Genomic DNA, 13,975 nt, shown 5'->3' with positions numbered 1-13,975 from the left:
CATATGCATGGATGGAAGCTACTCAAGCGCGAAATGACATCGGGATTATAGAATGGGCTGAAGAACAGATGAACGGCTCTTATTTCTTTGAGGCAAATGTCACAGGTGAACCGTAGATTTGATTTTATTTTAGCTTATTAATGCAAACAAAAGACAGAGGATCAACATAATTTTTTAAAACGAAATAACAAAAAAATAAAAATAAATAAACACCCATCCCATAACGATTCAAGAAATTTAGTAAAGTTCGGAATCTTGCTATGTAATAAGGATATATGTATAGTCGACACATTCGCACAAGAGGTTAGGAGAAGGTTAAGTTGGTTCTTCGAAAAGGAATATGTAAAGTTTCAGAGTTTCTTAGTAGACGGTGATTGATATTGATTTTGGCTAAGAAAGAAGATTCTACATGGTTAAATATTATAACTGTTATAGTGATTCTGAAAAGATTCACCGGAGTAAAATGGTATTCCAATTAGGCGGAACGCAGTATGCATTGTACAAAAAGGAACTTTATTTGGCGTATATAAATGAAACATGTATTGGACGACGAGTTCCTGTTGAATGGCCACCCAGTTCGCCAGACCTCACACCTCTCAATGGGCTTCATTTGCGGTCATTTCAAGTCTGTTGTTTACCACGAGCGCCCAAGAATCATTCAAAAGTTATACATAAAATAGGAATGCAGTCGAATTACAAAAGAAAAATCCATCGTGTTCAGAGTTGAAAAGTGGTGGTGTTAACTTCACTAAATAACTTTTTTCCTCTTCTTATTTTTATCTCCTTACTCTTCCTCGCTTTCAGCCGCATCACATTTTCCAAATTAGGTATACCATAGTTCCACTGCATCTGGACATCGGGACTGAATTGCGACTTGTTATCGCTAAAATAGACACATGTCTAAGTTGCCTTGACTAAAGTCGAACAGGCAATGTTTGATTTCGTCAATGCAAATTAATCATTCCTCTGTCACAAGTCATAAGTACATATGTTCAAATTAGTTCTACTTGAATCATTGATTTATTATACACTTGAATACATTATTTTGGTCCCTTTTCCAACAGCTGTAGTAAGAAGACGCCGGATATATTATACTGACGAAGTTTTATAATTTGACATCGCTAAACATGCAGATAATGAACCGGAACTCATTCGCAACCTTGAAACGAGTTGACAAATAATTGATTTCCACAGAAGGCTAACGATATAAACTTTTGAATGGCGTGCTGTCTCTCTTCCTTATAAATGGTTACGATGTATTGTATAATTATTTCCAACATTCAAAGTACAGGTTTCAGTCATTTTCCATCTGTGACAACTTGACAACTGCACGCCAATTCTAAAGAAGCTACCGTGCCAAAGCATTTAAAACTTTTATTTGAATATAATTAACAACGATTTGGAAAGTTGCCCTAGTTTGTTGGCGACATTAAAAAACCTGTGAAGATAATGTGACTTTAGAAATGTTAAATTGGAATTCCTGATCAATAAATGCATTTAAAATATTTGAATATAAGACAGCAGAGGGCTTAGGGGCCGTTCAAGTATTACGTAAGCAGATTTATTACAATTATTTACCCCCTCTTCCCCCTTGTCACCAAAAGTAAGCAAAGCTCTTAATGCTTACGTAAAAATTGGTACCTATATGCATTTTTCTGTTAATGTATTCTGTTTTTTAAGCGAGTACCTAAACGTAGGTATTAATTATTTGTGGGAATCCCCGAATATGTATTCGGTTTTCAAACATAGACAATGTGTGGGTTGCCAATGTGTAAAAAAAATAACTACTGCTGAGCAGTGCTGACGGAATCACTATCTCGACCCCCCCACCCCCCCATGTCATCAAAAATAAGCAAAGCAAAGACCCCCCTGCCCCCCTATAGTGCTTACATAATACTTGAACGTCCCCTTACAGCCAGAATTTGATGAAGACATTGCGTATGTGTATTCAATAGTTTATAAAGATCTTCAAAATCACTGTTCATCTTCTAGAAGAGAAAAACATTTACCTACCTACTTATTTTCCAAATCTGTCAAGTATACCGATTCAGACAATATACATCTGGCGATACAATTATTTTAGACAGTACTTGCAGTAATATGAAGTTCGATTCGTGTCGAGTTATACGATCGAACATCTCATGTAGTGTTATGATGTTTCATTCGTGTCGAGTTATACGATCGAACATCTCATGTATTGATATGATGTTCGATTCGTGTCGAGTTATACGATCGAACATCTCGAAGAAAAAAGCATATTTCAATCATCTCCATTGCTCGTCTACTTTTTTTCCAAATCCGTTATTGTGTACTACTCGACAATAGCAATCGGGTTGTCGGCAATAATTGGTATTAGTTAATTATTAGCACAGACCCGTGAAAAATCACGGGATAATATGTTAGTAAATCTAGTTAGTTAGTAAATAACGATTTCTTGAAAATAGAAAAGTGAAGAAAATACTTTCTTAAAAATAGAAACCCGTGATAAATCAGGAAATCGGATTTTATTGTCAATATTAACCATGAGAAATTTAAACAAAAGAAATACACATTTCAAATTTAGAATTAAAATAATTTTCTGGTAAAAAATATAATATTAAAGGTAGGTCGCTTATATTAAAGGTAGATCGCTTTTCTGAATTCTTAGAACATCAGACCCAATATTGAAAATGACAATTAAAATAATTTTCTGTTGAAATATTATATTATACTCGTATAGGTAGGTACGCCTTTTACAGTTTATCTGAATTCTTGACACAATCAGTTCCAATTTTGAAAATGATATTTGAATTTAAAAAGAAAACGAACTCATTGAACGAGAGTTACAGTCATCGAAATTAGTATGTTTGGTGATAATGATGGCGTTGTGGTACGAATCCACTACTCCAATAAACGCCGATTCAATTCAAGTTTTATAAGGCCATGTGATATAATAACAAATCGTCACTAGGCATTGGTCACATAATAAAACACGCCAAAACAGGCAATGGCATTTCCACCTAGTTGGCCATGGCATAGAACATTATATTATTATAGAATAACATGCATATACGAAGTTTATCAAATAAACTGGTTGGTGCTCATAACGTGAATACTCGAGAGGTTTTACCTTTACCATTTCGAAAACACCGTTATTTGACCGATACGCGTTGTTCAGATATTCTAAAAAGTTCGGTATATTTTGCACCTATACCATAGACATATACGGAAATAGATACTATGTATGGCTTCTAACATGTTTTGGTAAATATACAGAAAATAGGGATACGTTTTCTACGCACTTTTAATAAAAAAAAAACACTTTGTATCACTTAGATCTTAGATAACAGTAAGAAGTAAGAATTTCAGTTTTCTGGTCTGGAAAATAATACATTTTAATAGTCATTTCTTAAAATAAAAATCGAGGTCTTTTTTTCACGCCATGTTTTGACATAATATAAAATATATTAACTATAGTAAAAAATACATTTTTAGAATAGTTTTTTTTTTAAATTAAATCCAAACTGTGAATCTAACAACCTAATATATTAGGATCGTAGGTTCACATTTCAGGTAAAATAAGAGAAGGAAAAAACTAACAACTTTCAAATCTACAACAATGGCCGCCAAGTGAACAATCGATTTTAATTTCAACCATGTATTAAAATGTATTATTTTCCATTTCCAGAAGCTGAAATACTTACTTGTCATTATTACCCAACTACAAGTGTTTTTATGTGCATATTAAGTGTGTCCCTTTATATATATATATTTTATTTAGCTATAAAATTTTAATTTCATATCTAGTACAAACTGTTCTGTGTGTTTCCATATTTTTTATATATTTTCTGTGCGTAGGTACCCATGTTTTTCTATATTTTCTGTGTGTACCAATGTTTTTGTATATTTTCTGTGAGTATCCATATTTTCTGTATGTACCCATGTATTTATATATTTTCTGTGTGTACCAATGTTTTGTATATTTTCTGTATGTTCCCATATTTTTGTATATTTTCTGTGTCTAACCATGTTTTTGTATATTTTCTGTATGTACTAATGTTTTAGTATATTTTTTGTGTTTAGCCATATTTTTGTATATTTTCTGTATGTACCCATGTTTTCGTATATTTGCTATGTGAACCCATGTTTTTGTAATCACCGATTAATCAGGTTTTGATTTGGTGCACTCGCAACTTGTATAAAAGCAATTGGGCTTAAAGTTGTGTAAAAATCTGTTTAATGAACATGCTCGATGCTTTTGTATGAACCGAGATAAGAAAACGTCAAATAATGTGAAAGCTGGGGGCGTTCACTAACGGAGTATCTGTTGCATGAAATTACGCCCATATTTTGTATATTATATCCCGAACGGAGCTGATATCGATTAAATTGATTCATCATGAATTATTCATGCATTATGTGGGTGTAAGTAATAATTTAAATAATTTTTTTAAACAGTCACAAAAGGTAACATATAAAAGGTAACAAGGAGAAATCTATTTTAGTATCAATAACAAAGATTCGACAGCTGTAGTCATTTTCTCTAATAGCTGATTTATTTCAACTGAAATAAAGCATAAAATAAACAGAATATTCGTAGATTATAAGAATTGAGTATAAAATCTCAGTGTTGAAGCAGTAAAACCTCACTCAACGGTGAGCTCTGGATTCATGAAATTTTCACAAAATTTGTCTGAGATATTTGGGTCAACGCAACTAAACGCTTTTCAACATGCATTAAACTGAGAAAAATTTGTCTTCTTGATTGTGCAATTTTTGTTCAATTCTTTAAAAAGAACAGTTGGTGTGAAAAATGGTTCCATGATAACTCAACACAGTGACAACTCATCACACCTTTAAAAAGTGGTATAAAGTCATTAGAAACGATGATAAAAAAATATTTAAACCTAACCTAACCTACTTAACCCAGTTAATAAAGTTTTTGTTCCATCACTTTCCATGACTTTATATAACTTTTTAAAGATGTGATGAATTATCATTTTTGATGATTTATCCGGTCACCGTGAAAAATCACCTCAAAACGCTTTATAAATAGTTTAGTTTTAGTTATACTTCGTATAGGCTGTATCTAATCTTAATACATAAAAATCACGTTTCACTTTGTTCGTACACGCTAATCTCCGAAACCGCCCAACCGATTTTAATACATTTTTTGAATGTGTATGGTTGGTTCCAGTTTGAAATATGTGATAATTTTTGAACCTATAGGTGGCGTTGTTGTCGAAATCTAAATAAAAATTTAAACGATTTTGTTTTTCAAATTCTCACCCAAAAATACATACACCCACAAATTTTAACTTCCCTACATAGAAGGCGGTCTGTGACAGGATAACGTCTTATATTATAAAATGCATGCCAAATGGTTGAGTTAGATTCTAAAGTGGTTTCTAATTTTAATTTATTAAAATTCAGCCTCCGTATGTTTGTGCTCACAAAACTCGAAAAGTAGTCGACTGATATCGCTGAAAATTTCAAAGTTTGTTGTTATTAGTGTCAGGAGTGTTTAGAGATGTTTAGATGGTACAAGAAGTCGGGGAAGCTCGATGAATACTTAAAGAAATGTCTCTGCATCGTAATGATATACGGAGTCGATTGCGGGAATCCACTAGTTATTTATTCAGATGGTATTTGGTTTTAATATAAAAATATCAATAGTTATTTACATTTTGTGGCGAAGACATAAGTTGTTATTCTATAAGGTTCTATTGAATGACTAGACTTCACGACAGCTTCTTCCGCCGACGAAAGGATACAGTAACAGTTCCGTCGTTAATATTAGCTCAATGACCAAACCACAAAGTACCGGTTTATTATATTATCGACAATAATAATATGTGACAAGAATTAATTATATTCATGTATTGAAGTGAGAGGTTTTGCCCCTGGCGTCAACACAAACTATTGGAGAAGATTCGAAAGTCCGCTGTTTGCACAAAAACAGCGACGCGACAAATGGGTGTATTCCAACTAATTAATATATTTTGCTGACATTTAAACCCCATCGAAAACCCCTTTTTTTGGTATATCTACTTATTGTGATCGAAAAGTTGACAGGTAGGTTGGTATCTTATCGGAGTTTCTTAAAAGGAGACACACATAAAACAAATAGCTTATTATGAGGTATAACAAAAACTACAGGTAAAGGTGGAAACCTGACAAGTACAAAGCAAAAAAGTGTTTCGAATTATAACAACATAAAACGGAAGATATAAAGAAAATACTGAAGGTTGCCTAGAGATTTAGGAGACCAACAAATAATCGTTAAGAGATAAATCAATGGATCGAGGGGTAAGGCTCTAGCAATATGAAGATCGCGGGTTTAAATCCCGGGATGCACACGAAAATTTTATTTAATGAATTTGTATTATTTCACAATTGTTTAATTTAAAATAATATATATTATACTTGCGGCACGTTCCAGAGTGGAAGATACTCTCAGTATCGCCCTGGTGTAAGACCACCATTTAGAATTGAAACGTTGCTTGAAATGGCTTTAAGCGTGTTTGGTGACCTGATCGGGATAGCCAGGTACTCCCCCACCTTCCCTTTCCTCATCTCCACCCCTTCCGCACTATTTTAAGCCTAACAACATACCCATATATATTATAGATTATTTAACAAACGAAAAGATAGTCGTCACCAGAACATTTCTATGCTATGCAAATGGCCAATTATATGCTACCCGTCAAACATAGTAGTCGTACCCACGACTTTTTCAAGATACCACACGGCAGAACAGATGTTCTAGCACAACACAACGTGACAAGAGAAACGGTGCTATTAACAGAAAATATAGAAATAAAACGGTAGATATATTTAATAACTCTTTAAATATTTTTAATAAGAATTCTAATACTGTAAACGGATCATTTATCTTTCGTGCAATAATTTAAATATATATTTTTTTTAAAATAAGAATTCCAATACTGTAAACGGATCATTTATCTTTCGTGCAATAATTTAAATAAAAAATTTAAAAGTAAGTAATTCGATGAAATACTTTGAAATTAGTCAAAAATCAACATGGAAGGACAGAAAAGAACAAGAAATAGGTAAAATTAAAAATACGTTGGTAAAGGTATGTTTTTTAAATCAACTCAGACAAAAAGGTAAGTCCTTATCTTCTAAAACAATAAGATTAAAATTCAAGAATCTCGGAATATTATATACTGAATACTGATAACAACACCGTTGGAAAATGGTTCGAGTTTTATCCTAAAACAAATAATAAAATTTTACAGCGGCGTTTATCTTACTTCTCCACAAAGCGAAGCTTCGTGTTTTTCTCAATCTCTAAAGTCAAGAGCTGCTCCACAATATTATTCTTTACAACATCCGTGGCGCCATGAAAATTGATCATGTAGGAATTAAATACATTTATTTCAGAAATCTTATGGAAGTATGCACATCATTTGATTTTTTATAAAGCTGAACAGACCCGCCACGGAACATAGTGGAACACTCCTTTTTCTAAACTACTACTTTGGAAAAAGTAAGAAAATGATAAGGTTGCACGCAACTAACTCTAAAAGTGTTACGTGATTATTAATTTTTTTTGTGTTTTATTCGGAGAACTCCAATTAATTTTCTTTAAATTTAATGTAAATCGACCAACTACAATAGCAGTTCTGTGAAATCATGACTTCCTTTAGGTGCACTGCAATGTGCAATGTGCAGAACAAGGTTTTAGAAGTTTTGAACGCATTTTAATACTGTCCATGAAAATTCCTAAGTAAAATATTGATATTGTAGATGTCTGTCAATTATTTCATATATAATTTTCAATATTATATTTGTCTTTGAGATATTTACAAAATATTACCCGGCTTCTAAGGGTTAAATAATGTTAATATTAAGTTCTGCAGATATTTTAGTTTTTTTATTATTTTCATTTCGGGGTTCGTATGAGCACTTAAAAGTATTTTTAAGCCTGATTTCTATAGACTTATAAAAATATTTAAAACACATGATTTTGCATTACTTCGCATTGAATCGTCAGTATTATATTTATATACACGGTGATAATATATTTGTTGTACTTTTAAATGACAAAAAAATTACAAAATTCGTGCATTCAGTTATTTTGGCCGTACATTCATCATGACAGTAAAAATGATAATGCAGAGTTCACCCAAAAAATTAGAAAGGGGGGGGGGATTTGGAAAAATACATTTTTACAAACTAGGTCGAATGAGGTATCGTTTACTATGTTTTAATTCCCGCTAAATCGAATAAGACCACTCACAAGTCGATAGAATCTATATTTGGTGGGATAAGACAGTAAAGAAATGTAGAAAGTAAAGAAAATAAAAAGACACTATAACACCCCCTCAACTGGAGGGGTGTTCCATCACTACTGCTAATAAAAATGTATGGGGTAATTTTTATGAATGCACGAATTTTGTCATTTATTTTGTGCACTTTTATACTATTTTACCTGTACAAAGATACAACCTAATATTTCGTGCACGTATGCACATAATAAAGTGCAAGCACTCACTTAACCACCTGCATAATAAGTAGGTACCTAAATGGAGAAACATTCTGAGAATTATTAAAGTTGATAATATTTGAATTTGGTTTTCTTTACATTAGTAAGCAACTGATTCTTCGGAAGTTATACATTTCGAGGTATTTTGAATAATGTAAACGTGTTCAGAATGAAATAATCAATGTTATGGTTAATTTGAAGCAGGTAGAACTGGAGGACAGTGCAGGTAAAAGCATATTATGGAAATAAGTATGAACTAGCAGATAAAAACCCGCTGTCTCGGTTTAAAAACTTAAACGGTTCTTTTTGACAATGACAGAGGGCGCCACTTCCATTTAAAACAATCCTAAATTGTACAGTCAGATAATAATAATAATCAGATTGGTTTTTTAGAAAAATTTACAAATCGTCCTTCGTTAGCTAGGTACTCTCGTGAAATCATTATCTTACTTTTTATAATACTTTTTCTTAAGGTACCTTCCTAAATATGAAAAACAAGTAAAATCTTGAAGTTATATCCTCTGTGGTTACGCGAACTGTATTTGACTGGAGAACGTTATATTGATATATATATATATATATATGAATTTTGCATTCTAAATTAGAGAGTAGATTATTAAAGTAACAGAATGTTCTTTGAAATCGAAAAATTGCATTAACAACACAAAATCATTAAACAAACCCTAAAAACTAAAATCACGATATTTTACAATGTGAAAATAGATTACGAAATGTTTGAGTTTGAAAGAGCGGCAAAAAATTGGAGGCAATATTTACATTACAAAAATGAACATGACAAAAAGAACATTCCATTTGACAGTCGTGTTCCCAACATCAAACTTCTGCCATTTAGGCACCCACACAACATAAAGTTGACACAAAAACATTGGACACAGATCTACGAATTGAGCATTTCTAAATGCAATTCATTCGACTCACCTTAATGTAGTAAAATCAGCGGCCAACAAAACACTATCCAAGCGTGGCCTTCTTGTCACGAGATACAAACTCAAACCACAAAACTTTTGCTATTCAACAATCAACACACACGTAAAAACATGGATTCATAAAATCACCACTTGAAAACTACTTAAACCACTAATCCGGCGTATCGAGAAACTTATATCGGTATATTAATACAACTAGAAAACTGATTGATCACCAATCACAACATACGAAAGTTTCTCGACTGTTTATTTAAATTATTACGGAGCCATCCAACAGCTACCGCGGCAAAGGCGAGTTTTGAACTGACGTAGAACGAAGATAGTGCCGATGTGTAGCACCTGCGAATGGCGGCGCTAGCTTTCAAATCACACGGAAGATTGTAGGAGAGAGATGAAGCATTCTTTTCTGTCCGGAGAACCGTTGAACAGAGGGGGACAGCATTGTTTCGGTATGTCTTTTTCGATGCTGGAAAATCTGTGATGATTCGTTTACAGGTGTGGCAAGCCGTCGGTAAGCAAAATACGAAATAAGAGTTTTATTTGGCAGTAGTTGACGAGTTTTCTCCGTAAATAGATTGCATCACAATAAATCCGAGGGACAATAAGATTTTTTGTTAATATTTCTTTAACCGCCTTACACTTGATAGGCACAGATTTAGTAAATTGGGCATTTTCGCTAAAATTTGTATGTTTTTTATCATTTTTAAACTCTCCATTCCGTTACTTTTACGTTATATATACTTTTAAGTTCATAAATAATAAAATATTCCTATGTAAAAGCCCCTAAAAAGATCGTTAAAAATAAATAAATGTAGTCACCGAATGGAACCAACAGATTCTTTACCAGAAATTTAAACTTAATTATTTTCAATGTTGGTCCAAATTTATTGTAAAATCTGTTTATTTTCAAAAAATACATTATACAAACTATTTAAGACATAGCAAAACTAATCTCATTTACCAAACATTAAACACGAAATCTGACGTTTAATTGAATGCAGAAATGGAACACAGTAAAAACACACTTCCATTTGATATAAATAATTAGTTAAAAATGTTAATTGTTTGGACGTTGTATTGCACTGACCTGTTTTTATGTCAAATATTCTTCATTTTACAATGTCTGTATGTAGGACTAATTTTGTTATTTTTAATAATGAAAAAAAACAATGAAAATCGTGGGACATGACAAAAACGCAAAATGAAAATGTTTGGCTAAAATGCCAAAGTACACCTTAACACAAAAAACCACTATTTACGTCAAGAGACATGCACAAAATAGGTTAATAAGATCTCAGTTTGGATTGTTTAAATAATTTGTGCGTTGATTGTTGATTGTGATTGAAACGAAACCTATCGCCAAAAGTCACACCATACAAAAATTCGTAGAAAATGAATACAACAACATTTTCTACAAACTTTAACCCCATACAAAAAATACAAAATGGCGGCACAAGATCGTTTGTCAAGGAAAATTTCGAACCATTAAAAATAACATTCGATTGAATATGTATAGCAGAAATCTTATTATTTCATGGAAAATTTTCGTGTCAACATTTATGACTGAAATCAATACATGGAAAATTAGACTACGGCGGTCAAATACAAGATATGATTACATCAAGCCAACCGAACAGTCCGGTGCGGGCGCCAAATTGCCAAGGCGCGAAGGCGCTAATAATACCTAAAACCTAACAGTCCTAAAACATAGCCCTTGAGATTATGCTTCATAAAACTGGCACTTCGCAAAATTACAAATCATTAGAATATTATTGATTACAGTGATCACCTGCCTAGGCGTCTACTGGTTTTGATAATGGGCGCCAAAATTTTACTCACGTTAGGCCCCGTTTGGCTCAGGGCCGACCCTGCTTATGGATAATTGCTTTGATGAGAATTTGGACACATCGGAAAGTTGCGTGGATTGCCACAAATAATGGTAACGTAACTTTCTGTGAATTTCCTTCGCCTGCCTACTTTCTCTATCCTTACAACACTATTTGGGGTTGTCATAGAGCCATTGGCTCCGGCAGTTGGGACTCTAGTGCTGTGTTCACGTAAAAAAACATAAATAGAAAACCATTAGTAGGCCGCCTCTGCAGAATTTGAATACCTCTCCGAGAAAGGGACGGGGATTATCCCTCTTGTATGAGAGTGAGCGAGCCACAAGCGGACAGGTAAAATGACAAAGGTAACTGCCGCGTTCTGCGCGTGTGGGAGAGAGCGCACTGCTGTGACACATGCGCCCTTCAAACTGTACTTCCAATGGCGGGACGTGAGAGGACTGTTTAAAATAATGCTTTTTTGTTTATTTAAAAGAAGGCATTCCCATGTACGTTTAAATTTTCTTTCATTATTGTCATTTGTAATAAGGTAAAGCCCGGCAAGAAGGGTTCGAACATATTATAATATTTATATAAATAATATCATAATATCTGATACATATTATGTATTCCACGATTTATGTACTTCAAAACTTGCTAGCAAGTAATAGGCCCCGTAGTAAGCGTTCAAACGTGGTTTGAAAGGAAGATATATAAATACGAATATTAGAGGGAGCGCACTAATATTAAACAAAAACTATAATAATTAAGCTAAAAAGCTGAAAATAATTAATAAAACACGACCCGCTTGTAATAGAGCAAAAATCGACAAATGTTTAGTTGCATTTAAAGATACACTATGATTTTTTCATGACTAATAGCGCCTTGGCAGCCGTCGACTGGAAAACGACTCTAAACAGCAGCAATGTAGACACAATTACGGCGCGTTTCTATTCAGAGTTAAACAAGGTAATTGTCACGCATGTACCATCTAGGTCAATTAACATAGACTCCAGGTATCCTCCATGGTACAGCCCTGCATTAAAAAAAGTAATTAAAGAAAAACTTAAATATCACAAAAAATACAAAATTTATAACCGTAACTGTGACTATCAAACTTTCTCTCTTCTCCGAGAACGACAAAAGCGTATGGAGAAAGTGTGCTATGACAATTTCATTAATTTGGCTGAAATTAATATTAATACCGATCCCAAACACTTTTGGACCTTCGTTAAATCTAAGCAAAAAAACTCTGAAATTCCTAACAATATGTTTCTTAGTTCTCAGCATGTATCGGGTGGGGAAGATATAAGTAACTTATTTAACTTACATTTCCAATCCTCCTTCGAATCCCCCGCCCCGTGCACCTCGTCTACAACTCGAACATATAATCCAAACTCCTCCGTTCTCAACCTTAATAATGTTAATATAGACGCTGAATTAGTTTGTAAATATCTTAAATCATTAGATCCTACCAAAGGCAGTGGGCCTGATGGTATACACCCTGTACTTTTAAAGAATTGCGCTAGTGTTCTATGTTATCCACTAAGTCAAATATTCAAAACTTCACTGTCTTCTGGCATTTTCCCACAGGAATGGAAAAGTTCATATATTGTGCCTATATTTAAAAAAGGAGACAAGCACAATATTGAAAATTACAGACCAATCTCTAAGTTAAATGTAATAGGTAAACTTTTTGAAAAAATAGTTTTTGATATCATTTTCCCTTGTATACGACCACACATAATTTCGAATCAACACGGTTTTGTCACAAAAAAAATCAACAGAAACTAATCTATGTGAGTTTGTTGACACAGTTCTTGTTGCTATGGATAACGGATATCAAGTTGATGTAGTCTACACAGACTACTCCAAAGCCTTTGATAAAATCCCACACAGCATCTTAATTGATAAAGTCGAAGCAATGGGTATTCACGGTGACCTGCTACGTTGGTTAGCCTCTTATCTCGACAATCGTACTCAAGCTGTAACGGTACAAGGGTTCTGCTCTAGTTTCGTCCCCGTAACCTCAGGAGTTCCCCAAGGTTCTCATCTTGGTCCCCTTTTATTCAATATTTTTATAAATGATGTCAACAAAACTATCCAAAACTCTCAGCTGTATCTATATGCGGATGACAAAAAGATTGTCAAAATAATTAAGTCTGAGAGGGATTGTATGGAGCTCCAGAATGATCTGAACTCTCTGGTTAATGTATATTGTCTAGAAAATCGTCTTCTTCTGAATGCAGATAAATGTAGCGTCATCTCTTTTTCTCGAAAGAAAAACACAATATTATATCCATACTTAATTAAGAACAATATTTTAAACAGGGTAAATGTAATAAGAGATCTTGGAGTTCTATTAGACAGTAAGCTTATGTTTCAATCTCACGTCGAGCATATCACGTCGAAGGCTTTGAAAATGTTGGGATTTATACTTAGGGTAAGTTCAGTTTTCAAAAATCCACAAACTTTTAAGATTCTTTACATATCTTACGTCAGAAGCCACCTGGAGTACGCTTCGACAGTGTGGAACCCTCATTGTTCTACTTATAAAGCACATCTAGAAAGAGTTCAGAAAAAGTTTATCAAATATGTCTCTTATCGCGTGCGAAATGATGAATACTATGTCCCTATAAACCTTAAATCTCTTGAACAACGCCGTGATATCAGAGACCTATTGATGCTCTATAAGATACTTCATAACCATATTG

At 33.4% G+C, this 13,975-nt stretch overlaps 1 protein-coding gene across 4 annotated transcripts in view; it reads right to left on the bottom strand.

The window, feature by feature from the left end:
- Positions 1 to 9,731, bottom strand: part of nuf (rab11 family-interacting protein nuf) — a 220,132-nt gene extending 210,401 nt beyond the window's left edge. For all 4 annotated transcript variants that reach the window (XM_089633096.1, XM_089633099.1, XM_089633098.1 and 1 more), the window contains exon 1: positions 9,431 to 9,731. The gene's annotated coding sequence lies outside the window, so the exon portion shown is untranslated. The remainder of the gene's footprint in view (positions 1 to 9,430) is intronic.
- Positions 9,732 to 13,975: the final 4,244 nt, after the last annotated feature.

Source organism: Hesperophylax consimilis, chromosome 7, assembly GCF_061612785.1.
Source record: "Hesperophylax consimilis isolate HC1 chromosome 7, BYU_Hcon_1.0, whole genome shotgun sequence".
Classification (NCBI taxonomy): Eukaryota; Metazoa; Arthropoda; class Insecta; order Trichoptera; family Limnephilidae; genus Hesperophylax; species Hesperophylax consimilis.
The sequence above is the reverse complement of the archived record's forward strand: the minus strand, read 5'-3'. Positions and strand labels throughout refer to the sequence as shown.